Here is an 11,131-nt window from a genome sequence, read left to right as displayed (position 1 = left end):
CAGTAAGTAAAGTAATTAGAGAATTCCTAGGTAGACGAATAGGGGGAACATTAAGTGTATCAGGGATCCAATTGAATAATTCAGTGGCACCACTATTCTCGCGCCAAAAACTGCTCCATAAAAGAAGTGAAGAATGATGCAAGCGGGAACGCACGGAACGACGTGAAAGGGTACCAATATGTAAACTTCCAAACTGCCCGGCACTACCAGCAGCTTGGTCGGCTAACTCGTTACCGAAAATTCTGGAATGACCCCGGATATGAAATAAAAGAAATGGGCCTAAAGAAGAGAAAGGATAGAGATCTTTCTTAATGGCATTAATAGTGGGATTGTAAGAAGTAACTGAAGACAGGGCAGAAAGCAGAGATAGAGAATCAGTGTAAATATTAACAAGCGTCGAGGGAGGGTTGTAAATAGCATAAACAACAGCAGAATTAAAGGCTACAAGCTCAGCGGCATAGGCGCTAGAGGGTGGTTCTAAAAAAAGATGATGAACAAAGTACCATTTTTTGTGTTGAGGTAAGAATAACAAACGCAGCACCGGCTGAGCAAGGAGTAAAAGACCCATCAGTGTAAATATGCAGGGCACGTTGACAAGAAAAGAGTACAGCTTCTTGAGAACTAAGTTGAACAAAAGAAAATTTGAATTTCAATGAGGGATGGTCTGACCAGGGATCAAATAAAGGTTGAATTTGAGAGGGGTCATAAAAAGTATTGCCCAACACTGCGGATTCACGTAACGTGAAAAGCATAAACTCTGAGCATAATTGGTCTAGATAGATAGGCAGAGGAAGAACGTTTGCAAGAACATGAAGAGCAGTGGTTCGCGTAGTATTATAGGCACCAGTAAGAGCCAGAAGGGGAATTCGTTGAAGCGATAAAACACGATCTCTTAGCCGAGAAAGGGGGAAATAAAACCACCAAGCTGGGGCGGCATAGGTAATTGTCGGGAGAATAACCTGATGATAAATTTGGCGCATATGAGAAGGAGAAACACGAAAATGGAAATGGAACCAATTAAGGAGCTTGGTGGTAGATGCAAGAATTTTCGTTTGCAAATAATTAACATGGGGAATAAAGCTTAAGTGAGAGTCAAAGACAACACCTTATAATTTAATACTCGGTTGACACTTTAGACTGTAAGTGTCTAGTCGAATAATCGGCTTACGCTTGTGTAACGCCGGGGCTCCATTCAAAAACAAAACATAGCAACACTTTTCTGGGTTTAACTGAAGGCGGGAGGTGGTACACCTGTTTTGGATTAAAGTTAAAACATTTGAGCCCAGCGTTGACAACTCGCGGCTAGTTTTGCCAGGGATGGGTATAAAGGTGTCATCTGCATATGCCTGAATGTGGATAGGTGAGGGGACAGGAAGGTTTAGTAGATCATATAGCAGAATGTTCCAAAGCAATGGAAAAAGCGGTGAACCCTGCGGACTGCCGAGGGAAGAAGGCACAGAAAGAGTACAAGAAGGAGATTGATAGGTCAAATGGCGGTTATGAAGGAAAGACTCCAGAATGGAATATAGATTTCCAGGGCAATGATGTTTTCGTAAAAAAAATGTAAAACCAGAGGGTGCCAAACATTATCAAATGCTCCTCTGAAGTCCAGAGAAATTAGAACCACAGGAATTTTTTGTTGTTTATAACTATGTAAGAACTCCTGCAAATGATATAGAGCCTGAACAGAACTGCGGCCATGCGTGAAACCATACTGATTTCTATAAAGAAATTTACTTTGGCGCAGGAAGTAATACAGCCGACCATATAGTAAACGCTCGAGCACTTTACCGAAAGACGAATAAATACAGATCGGTCGGTAATAATTAGGAAGGTGCTTTGGTCTACTCGGTTTGGGAATAAAAATAATTCTACCAATTCTCCAGGTCTGCGGAAAGTAACCCAAGTTCAAAGCAGAATTAAAGAGGGAGACGAAAAACAAGGGATGGGCGTTAAACAAGGCGACAACAAAACGGGGAGAGATAAGATCAGGCCCTGGAGAAGACGACAGATCTAATGAATTGATGACAGCTTCGGTCTCCGCAGCAGTGAACGGCAAATCTTGGACTCAGTTATTGTAAGGCTGCGCAGTAATGTCCCGAACATGAGTATGAAAAGGGAGATCACGGGAAGAATCATCTGTTGCGACGTGAGTACGAAGGAGCAATTGTATGGCGTCAGGAAGCGTTTCAGTATATGTGCCATCAGCGTACTGTAGAGTAGAGATAATGGAAGGGCACTTGAGCTTGCCAAAAGCATGTTTATATGGCTTACCAAAGAGATATTTACGCGTAGGTGTGGAACAGATCTCGCTTATATAACTATCATGTGTTGTTCTGATGTTACAGCGATACATTGCAAAAGCTTTATAGTAAATTGAACGGTGAAGAATTCTCAGCTGTGAATCTGAAATGCGTTGAAAACGGCGACAAAGAGCGCGCACACGGGACCTCTCCATGCTAAAATCAGCTGTCCACCACATGGAACCCTCGGGGAACTTTGGTTTAACCAAACGCAAGTTTTTCTTGTAAAGTGTCATAAAGGTGGCGTTAAATTTAGAGAGGACATGATCAAGAGCATGCGCCGAATGAAACTGATGATTGTGAAAAGATTTTAACCACGGCAGTGAAGTTAACTGGGAAATGAAGCGGCTGTAGCTGGCTCTGGTGAGCCGCTTGAACGGCGACAACGGTTGGGAAAGAAAACAATGTGTAATAAATCTGTGCTTGGAAAGTGTTAAATCAGGAATGACTTCCCAGGAGTAGCCCTTTGCACGCAAATTAGGTGAAGCGAAACTGGTGTCAATACAACTGCAAGCGTATGGAGTTTTATAAGTTGGTAAAGAGTCCGGATTATTCAGAAGAACAAGGGCATTAGAAGCCGCAAAAGTTTCAACATGAGTTCCTCTAGCATCAGTGATATTGCCGCCCCATAAAATGTTTTTTGCATTAAAATCACCAAAAATGATAATTTTGTCAGTGGGTGAAGTCTGGATACAAGTGGTAAGCAAGGCCAGAGATACTGTGACATCCGCACGAGGCGGTACATATACTGCTACAAAAAGGAATTAATCAGTCGATGTCGAGCATAAGATGGAAAAAACTTCAGGAGAAATTAAAGTTGGAAAGATATCAAAGGTAGGATTGTGTAGGAATATGACACACCTAGAGTTTTCGGGAGACAGGATTTTGTAAAAAGTGGAGGGAATTCCTACAAACTCGTTATGGGTATTAATATATGGATCTCCGACAGTGGTGATTGTGATATTATTGTCCAAAATATATTCAACCATCGGGGTAGTCGCACACCGGGTGTGATCCAAATTGACGAAGAAAATTGATGTGGTCTGGCGGAGGACGCGGGGTTACTTTAGGAGCGCTATGAGCCATAATTAGTGCGGGAACGGATTCTATCCGTACGTTCACGCAAGAGTGAACAAGAAACATGCCCTGCAGGATGATGGGACGGGCGACCGGCGGCCACGCAAGGGGCGCACTTCCGTTTGGGATCCTGGATGAACGTTGAGCAGGCCGCTAAGGCATGTGACCCCGCAAAGCGGGTGCAACAAGCCTTTGAAGGATCATTTTTCATCGTGCAAGCCGTCAAAGCGTGGCCATATTGAGAGCAATAAGTGCAGAGCGGCACATGCAGGTCTTCGCGCACCTGAGCCGAAGTCCACACGAGGGTCACGCGACGTGCCTCACATAGACGGACGAAGGCAGGGGGATCCACCTCGAGGACGTGGACGAACTGCCCGGATCTTTGAGAAAATGAAAGTCTGACCTTACAGGAGGATGGGTCCAGATGAAGATTAGGGTTCCGGCGGTTGAGTGCCATAACTAGGTCCTGTGGCCGCACGTCAGGGTCGACCCCAGCCAGGCGAATGTGCGGGTTCATCTGTCGGGGGACACGAACCGGGATCGCGGTTCTAGTGGCTTCGATGCGGGTAATGGCGGCCTTGAGGCGGTCCAGGTCTGCAGGGTCATTGGAGGCAACCGTGAGGGCAGGAGGGGAAGGCCGAAGGGAAACAGCTCCAATTCCCAGCTCCCAGCTGTTCCCGCTGTGCCGAACTACTACCCGTCTCACGCCGCTTGCACACCTTCAGGGCCGCCACAGGAGGCTTCTGCTGACCTATTTCCACGCCGGCCCCACGTAACTTCTGATCGGACATCTTCCCCTCGTCGTCGGTCCTTGTCGCCCATGAGGCGTCGTAACATGGCCGACAACAGGGGAAACTAGGGCTGCAGTTCCGGGGGCACGAACTGCGCACACTTTGACCTTCTCAAGCCCTCGCCTTTCACCAGCGAACTTTTTAGATGTCTTAGTTGACGGCATTCGAGCGCTTGCGCTTGTGGACACTGGGGCTGCCGTTTCTGTGATAGGCGAAAACTTCTGCCGTTCACTTCGCAAAATCACCACTTCTACTTCTGGACTCTTTCTCTTTGCACCGCTAGCGCCGAGCCCGCTCATCCTTCGGCCGCTTGCACAGCACGTGTTGTCATCGCCGACGTTTTATATGTCGACGAATTTATAGTGCTCAGCTCTTGCTCCCTTGACCTCATCCTTGGCTGGGATGATGGCGATTCGAAATCGAACGAGTGAAAGCTCTAGTTAGAATGCTACAGTCTGTGGAAAGAAGTCTGATCGGCCTGAAGTTAGCTGCCCCGGGGGTTCAATAAGAACACGGCTTCTTAGGAATAAGAACTAAATTGCTGCAATTCATGAAAGCGCAGAGAAGCCTTCGTTTGCTAACGTCCTTCGTTTGCTGACATTTATGCCGTCTCGGCCCAATGAGCTATTCTGAGGGACCTTTGGTCCCTAAGAATAGTTCCCTTTGCACTCCATTGGAAATTTATTGGCTCCCTGGTATCTTCATGAAACTTCGATAGTTCGCTTATGACTTCTGGTGGCACGGGCTCTGGCGGCGAGGAACCGACCCGGAACTACTATCGAACGCCGCTGCCACCTGCCCGGGCAACGCCGCCGCTGTAAGCGAACTTGCTTAAGTTGTCCCAAGCGGCAAACTCGCTTTCAAAAGCGCTCAACTGCACAGATGGTTACGCCTCGTAATGCGCCCTTTGCTCCCGAGTGCGAATCAGTGCTTTCCTGTACCGACGTTCCAGCTCAACTCTCCGAATGTCCTCACGAAATTCGACCGGCCTCTCCTCGTTGGCCTCAAGGAGTCCTTGAAGTGCGCCTCTGATGTGTCGTTGTTAATTTTATCGAAATTGGCTATTTTGCGGCCCATCTTGGTGGTCATGCTTCCCACATTTACGTTACACATTGCGTGCTGTACTGCGGTTAACAATCTAGAATCTAGAACGGGCTCCACAGGAGCGGCCGACGCGCCCACACCGAACCGGTTTTCGCCGTCGTTCAAAAGCACTGGTGCAGTAACGGAACACAGGATTTGGTTTGCGTCGTTGCTCACAGCCAAGCTGAGTGAGAATGCGAACCTGCCATCCCGTCCGTACAAAATCTATTGCGTTGTTCAAGCGCTGCCGAGATGCGTCGATCTGACTGCAGTATCAAAGTTGGAAGTTTTCTAGAGCAATCATGTTGGGATGCTTACAATCAGTATGCCGCAAGGCATGCAGGCGTTAGCGGTGACGACCGAAAATAACTATCAGAAGTAGAAAATGCCTCGTTATACATCAAAATTCAAACATCGCAACGGGGGCGTAGTCGTTTGAAGATCCGTCTCGCATGCCAGGGAGAGGAGTTCGATCCACAGTGCCGCCGGGTCATCATCATCATCAGCCTGACTGCGCTCACTGCAGGGCAAAGGTCTCTCTCATGTCTCACCAATTAATCATGCCCTTTGCCAGCTGCGCCCACCGTGTCCCCGCGTACTTCCGCCGGGTACCCACTGGTGAAACGATGATTACAACCTTTCCACTGAATGGTGCTCGGCTTCTTTAAGGTGAAATACTTTAGGGCAAATCGGTGTCTGACCCCACCTTAAGTATTAAAAACAAAGTTGTGCTCTTTGGCCACACATGCCGCAGTGCCATAAAAATTCATTATCATCAGCAATTTAAAAGCAGCCTAAGTGGAAGGCCTGCAGCTAGCGATAGAAGAAGCGGCAGGAGGCAAAACCGCTAAAGCTCAATGACAGCTACAACAGGGCAGGCAATGCAGAGAAGGCCATGTCTTATCGGCATTTTTATTATGTTCATGTCGACGGAGATTTTTCTCCGTAATATGAGGATTTCTAAGATAACAGTTATATTAAAAAGAGGGAATAGAAAGGACATGCCCAAATAAGGCTCTATATCGGTTTTTCTGGTGTTTTGCAGAGGTCTGGAAAGAATAATGCTCCGTGTAACTACTTGGGCTAGCTAGTACGTTATCCAAGAGGTAACAAAAAGTGCTTATTAAATGAGATACTACGCCACTGAGACGATGTTTGAGGTTTGGTGGCTGAATTCTTAGCACTCTAGCCCTTATTGGACGTGTTATATTTGTCGTATACAGGATGTTTCACCTAAGAATTGGCACAATTCTTAATTATAGGCTTTCTGAGTTAGTATGGCACTTTTTCGGCATAGCATTGTTAGCGATGTAGTGCAGAGGAGTAGGCTAAGTCGTGCTAACAGGCTGGCTAATAAACATTGAATAGACAGCTTTTTGAGTATGCCCGTTAGGCTCCTTAACTATCGACAGGCGAGTAGCCCTCAGTAATATACATACCAGTTTTTAGAATTGTGATCATTCGGTTAGCTAGGCGCTATGCCAAAAAAAATTAAGCTTTTTCGACGAGTTACGTGCACTGGAGAGGTTGCTTTTTCTGCAAGCTTATCCAAAACACGAATTTTTGCACGATGCTGCCAAAATTTGCTCACTCACTGCGCCGCGGGTAACCGCATTATCGAAATTCTAAAAGCTGATGCCGATATTACTTAACGGCAGCTACCCTATTGGAAAAAAGGCAACGATGCTATTATTGGAAACCAGCATCCAGCTCCTTGGTGGATTTTGGTAACGAAAAATACGATGGAATTCTGGATGTTGGAATGATCGGGATTGCCAGCGTAATAAACAAACGATGATGACCTGAAAACTGTTGGTGTCGGTACGCTCGATGTTCAACAGTTAAGCTTGTACACGTTGGTATTGATGACAGCCCCAAAAAGTGACTGGAATCTTAGAATGGCAGTAGTCCATTATTTTTGGAAATCTGAATATTGCCTGTAGGTGTCATGCACTGCATACGTCTAAAAAAACACCATCGCGTTTGAATTACTTAAGGTGAACTCTCTTTACTGGGGGATTCGGGATCCCTCTGGCTTCCTCTTTGTGCGTTTTCCAAGGCGGGCGGCTTCTAAGAAGAAGCTGCGCAGGTACTTGTGGACAGCATCCACTCGCACTTCCGCTGGTGGTGCTGGTGCTGGATGCGCATCGAAAAAATTGGCAAAATAGTCTGAAAGACAAATCACAAATATGCGTCTTTGTTTGTCTCAATGGTAACACCAACATTACAGATTTGAAAGCCTGTTGAATATTTAACTGTATCAAACTATCTAGAACTAGATACTTTAAGGAGTACAGCCACCAATTTCACTTGCATGTTTTCTTTGCTGAGATAGATGGACCATCGCACCATATTAACTGCAATTTAATTTATAGTCGAGCCCGTTTATAATGGCCGCAATTACAACAAACACTTGCTTATTGAAAACAAGATTGGCGCAACCATCAGTTATACATTGTGTGCGCGCTGAGTGTAGCCAATCATTAAAAAATAAAATATTTGAGGTAGGTCAGTGAAACCATGTACATACATCTACCAACCGGCTTGCGCATCATGGGCAATTTATGGTTTTGCAATTAATTAGCAATGCAGCTAATTTTTCTAAACGCATAAATATTGACTTTAGACAGCAAATGTGAGAAGCAACGTTGGAGAGCACCTTCAAAAACCCCCATTCCATTTATTTGTGATGAATAAAACCTCACGTGTATCTTGTTTTGAGCTCCAAAGAAAGCCCGTGAAATACAGAAAAAAATGGCTCAGGCTTAACTTGGTTAAGCCTGGAGAATGCGAAGCATCATCGTGTCGCGTAATTCGGAGGCGCACAACCACAGCGACGGCGCGAGGTGGGCCCCCGTTTGGATGGATGGATGGAAAAAACTTTACGTGGCCCCCGTTTCTCCACTGTCGTGACGTCATCATGTCACGTGGTGTGACGTCATGTATCACGTGATTTGGAGGCGCACAACCACAGCGACGATGCGAGGTGGGCCCCCGTTTCTCCACTGTCGTGATGTCATCATGTCACGTGGTGTGGCATCATCGTGTCACGTGATTTGGAGGCACACAACCACAGCGACGGCGCGAGGTGGGCCCCCGTTTCTCCACTGTCATGACGTCATCGTGTCACGTGGTGTGACGTCATGTATCACGTGATTTGGAGGCGCATAACCACGGTGAAGGGCTGAAGTGGTAGCTAAAGTAGTATGCTTCGCATAAAAAATCACTTGAGTAGTGCATTCGCGCGCCACGATTGTGCTGCTCTCAACCGTGGCTAGAGTGAATGAAATCAGCTGCTAGCAATGCGCGGCGACATTAATGCGCCGGCAGGCCGATATGTTAACGGTGGTTGTGGCGCCCCCGCGTGCCAGTCTGCAAGCGTGACGGTCAAGCTTGCAGACTGGCACGCTTGGGCGCCACAACCACCATTGCCATATCGGCCTGCCGGCGCATAGAGGTCGTCGCGCCTTGCCAGCAGCTGATTTTATTCGCTCAAGCCATGGTTGAGAGCAGCACAATCGTGGCGCGCCAATGGGCTAGTCACGTGATTTTTTTTTGTATTTCACGGGCTTTCATTGGAGCTCAGAAAAAATATACACGTGATTTATTCTTTATCGCAAATCAATGGAATGGGGGTTTCTGAAGGTGCTCTCCAACTTGTGGCTTCACATTTGCTGTCTAAAGCCAATATTTACGCGTTTAAAAAATTATCTTAATTGCTAATTAATTCATTGCAAAACAAATCGCCTATGATGCGCAAGCCGGTTGTTAGATGTATGTAATTGATTTCCCTGGCCTACCTCAAATATTTTATTTTTTAACCCTTGGCTGAAGTTAGCGTGGACACCCTGTATAAGAGCCATGGTACTGTGTCTCAAGATACAATGCACGACCGTGGCCGCGCATCTCGGTTATGCCGTACAAGGTGCCACTCCACATCCCGGTCGGAAAAATAACACTTCCCGGAACTGAATGGAAAAATCACGTGTACAGACACATAGAAAATGAGCACTGCCAACAGAATGACAAGGCGCCATCAAAAAACATAAACGACAAGCTAGTCAGCATGGTAAACAGCACTAGGTTGGCTCGGATCACTAGCTGAGAAGCTCCAAAGACGCGGCATATCAAGAAATAAACACTCGCCATAGTCATACAAGAAAAAAACACAAAAGTGTTGACGTTTCAGCACCGCACAACTACAGTGGTGCTGAAACGTCAGTGCTTTTATGTTCGTTTTTTTTTGTATGACTATGGAGTGTGTTTCTTGATATACTGAATTTGCCTCGCCAGATGGGTTTCTGCAGAATCCTCAACTATGCTCTAAAGACAAAACTACACAACTGCACTCTTTCTTAGCTGATCGACAGAGACCTTATGATTACCGTCATGCCTGCCAGAGGTCCACGCGGAACAGTGTAATATGCAACTTAGGCCCGAGGTTGAATACATGGCACACTCAATTGCCAAGGAGGTCACACTTAGACATGGCGTCTTTGGGAGCTGTTCAAATCAACTGATTCAAGACCTGTGGTGTCTGAATTCGGAAACATCCTATGCCACGGACTTTATGAGTATTGAACTGATTCAAGACCCGTGGTGTCTGAATTTGTAAACATCCTATGCCACAGACTTTATCAGTATTGGCCAGGACACCTGCAGCAGTCCAGATTATCTGAATCTGACAACTCGCAAAAGTTTACAGCACTCGCATTCCTGAGGTTTGCTATAAGAAACAATGTTTACTCTACTAGTTTGTTTTCAATTTCGTGACCCATGCATTTCAATGACATTTGTCGTTTGTTGCACTACCACTGTGGTAACCAATAAAGCATGTCTTCCACTGTGATGCAATCTTCCATGAGACGAAGTGTAGAATTCAGACGCTACGCCAAAAGCTGTGCCTTGTAGAGGAAATAAGCAAGCCTAGCATTTTATAAAAACCCAGAGCATCAAACAACGTTACACCTCTAGGGATGAGTGCAGCCCATTTTTTCACTAACGGGGCTACTTTACTGGTATGATTAGGTCAATAGCCTAGTACTGATGCTTGGTCTGCAGTGCAGCACTGGATGGTCTTCACACTTTATGGCAATATGCATCCGACCTAGTAAAGTTGTCAAAAATTGGAACACAAGCCTCCATTGCTTCAGAGGTGTTTTTTGTGAACATTGGAAACTTTCTATGCTGACACTATGCACGAAAGACGTGACACAGAAAGCCTAGAAATGACATAAGAGAGAACAAAACAAGGGAGCATATAACAGTACTTTTGGTTCAGATACCGGTAAGCCCTGCTAGGTTTAACTTTTAAATATTAATGTAGTCTTGCAGAAACGCTTGCATACTTGTGAATGCCTGCACTTTTTCAAGCGTCGCTAGCACTTTCGATGAAGCGCCGAGCGTAGTCCGGCAGGCCTGGCCAGTAAGGCTGCGCACGGCCGCCTCTTCCATACTCCACAGCTACCTGCCGATTTCCAGGCAGCACTTGCTGTCCGATGTATTACACATAATCCAAGGCCACTTCTCAGGCGGAATCTCCAACTTTGAGCTGGGCATGGCCTGCATAACGCATGCACCAGAATATTTTGCTACCAATTTCTCCTGAAACAGCACCTCAAAATCAGGCTTCAGGAAAAAAACATGTATGCACTTTATAGCAGGAAGTGTGTCTTCAGTCCTAAGGTTAGCAAACCTTGCTGACAAAATCTGGTGATGAAAAAAGGAACTGTATCATGCTGTGTGTTAATATTCAACTTCGGTAGGCACATCCATGTGCATTCATATATTTACTAAAATTAAGGCTGCTGAACTACTTTGAAGAAACTATTCCTTGCATGATGAGCAACCCATCTTACTACTACGATTTCTTGCAGG

At 45.9% G+C, this 11,131-nt stretch overlaps 1 pseudogene; it reads right to left on the bottom strand.

Annotated features, from left to right (window-relative positions):
• Positions 1 to 7,262: 7,262 nt before the first annotated feature.
• Positions 7,263 to 10,813, bottom strand: LOC149369832 (uncharacterized; annotated as a pseudogene).
• Positions 10,814 to 11,131: the final 318 nt, after the last annotated feature.

Source organism: Amblyomma mixtum, chromosome 1 (assembly GCF_055824585.1).
Source record: "Amblyomma mixtum isolate Tamu chromosome 1, ASM5582458v1, whole genome shotgun sequence".
NCBI lineage: Eukaryota > Metazoa > Arthropoda > Arachnida > Ixodida > Ixodidae > Amblyomma > Amblyomma mixtum.
The sequence above is the reverse complement of the archived record's forward strand: the minus strand, read 5'-3'. Positions and strand labels throughout refer to the sequence as shown.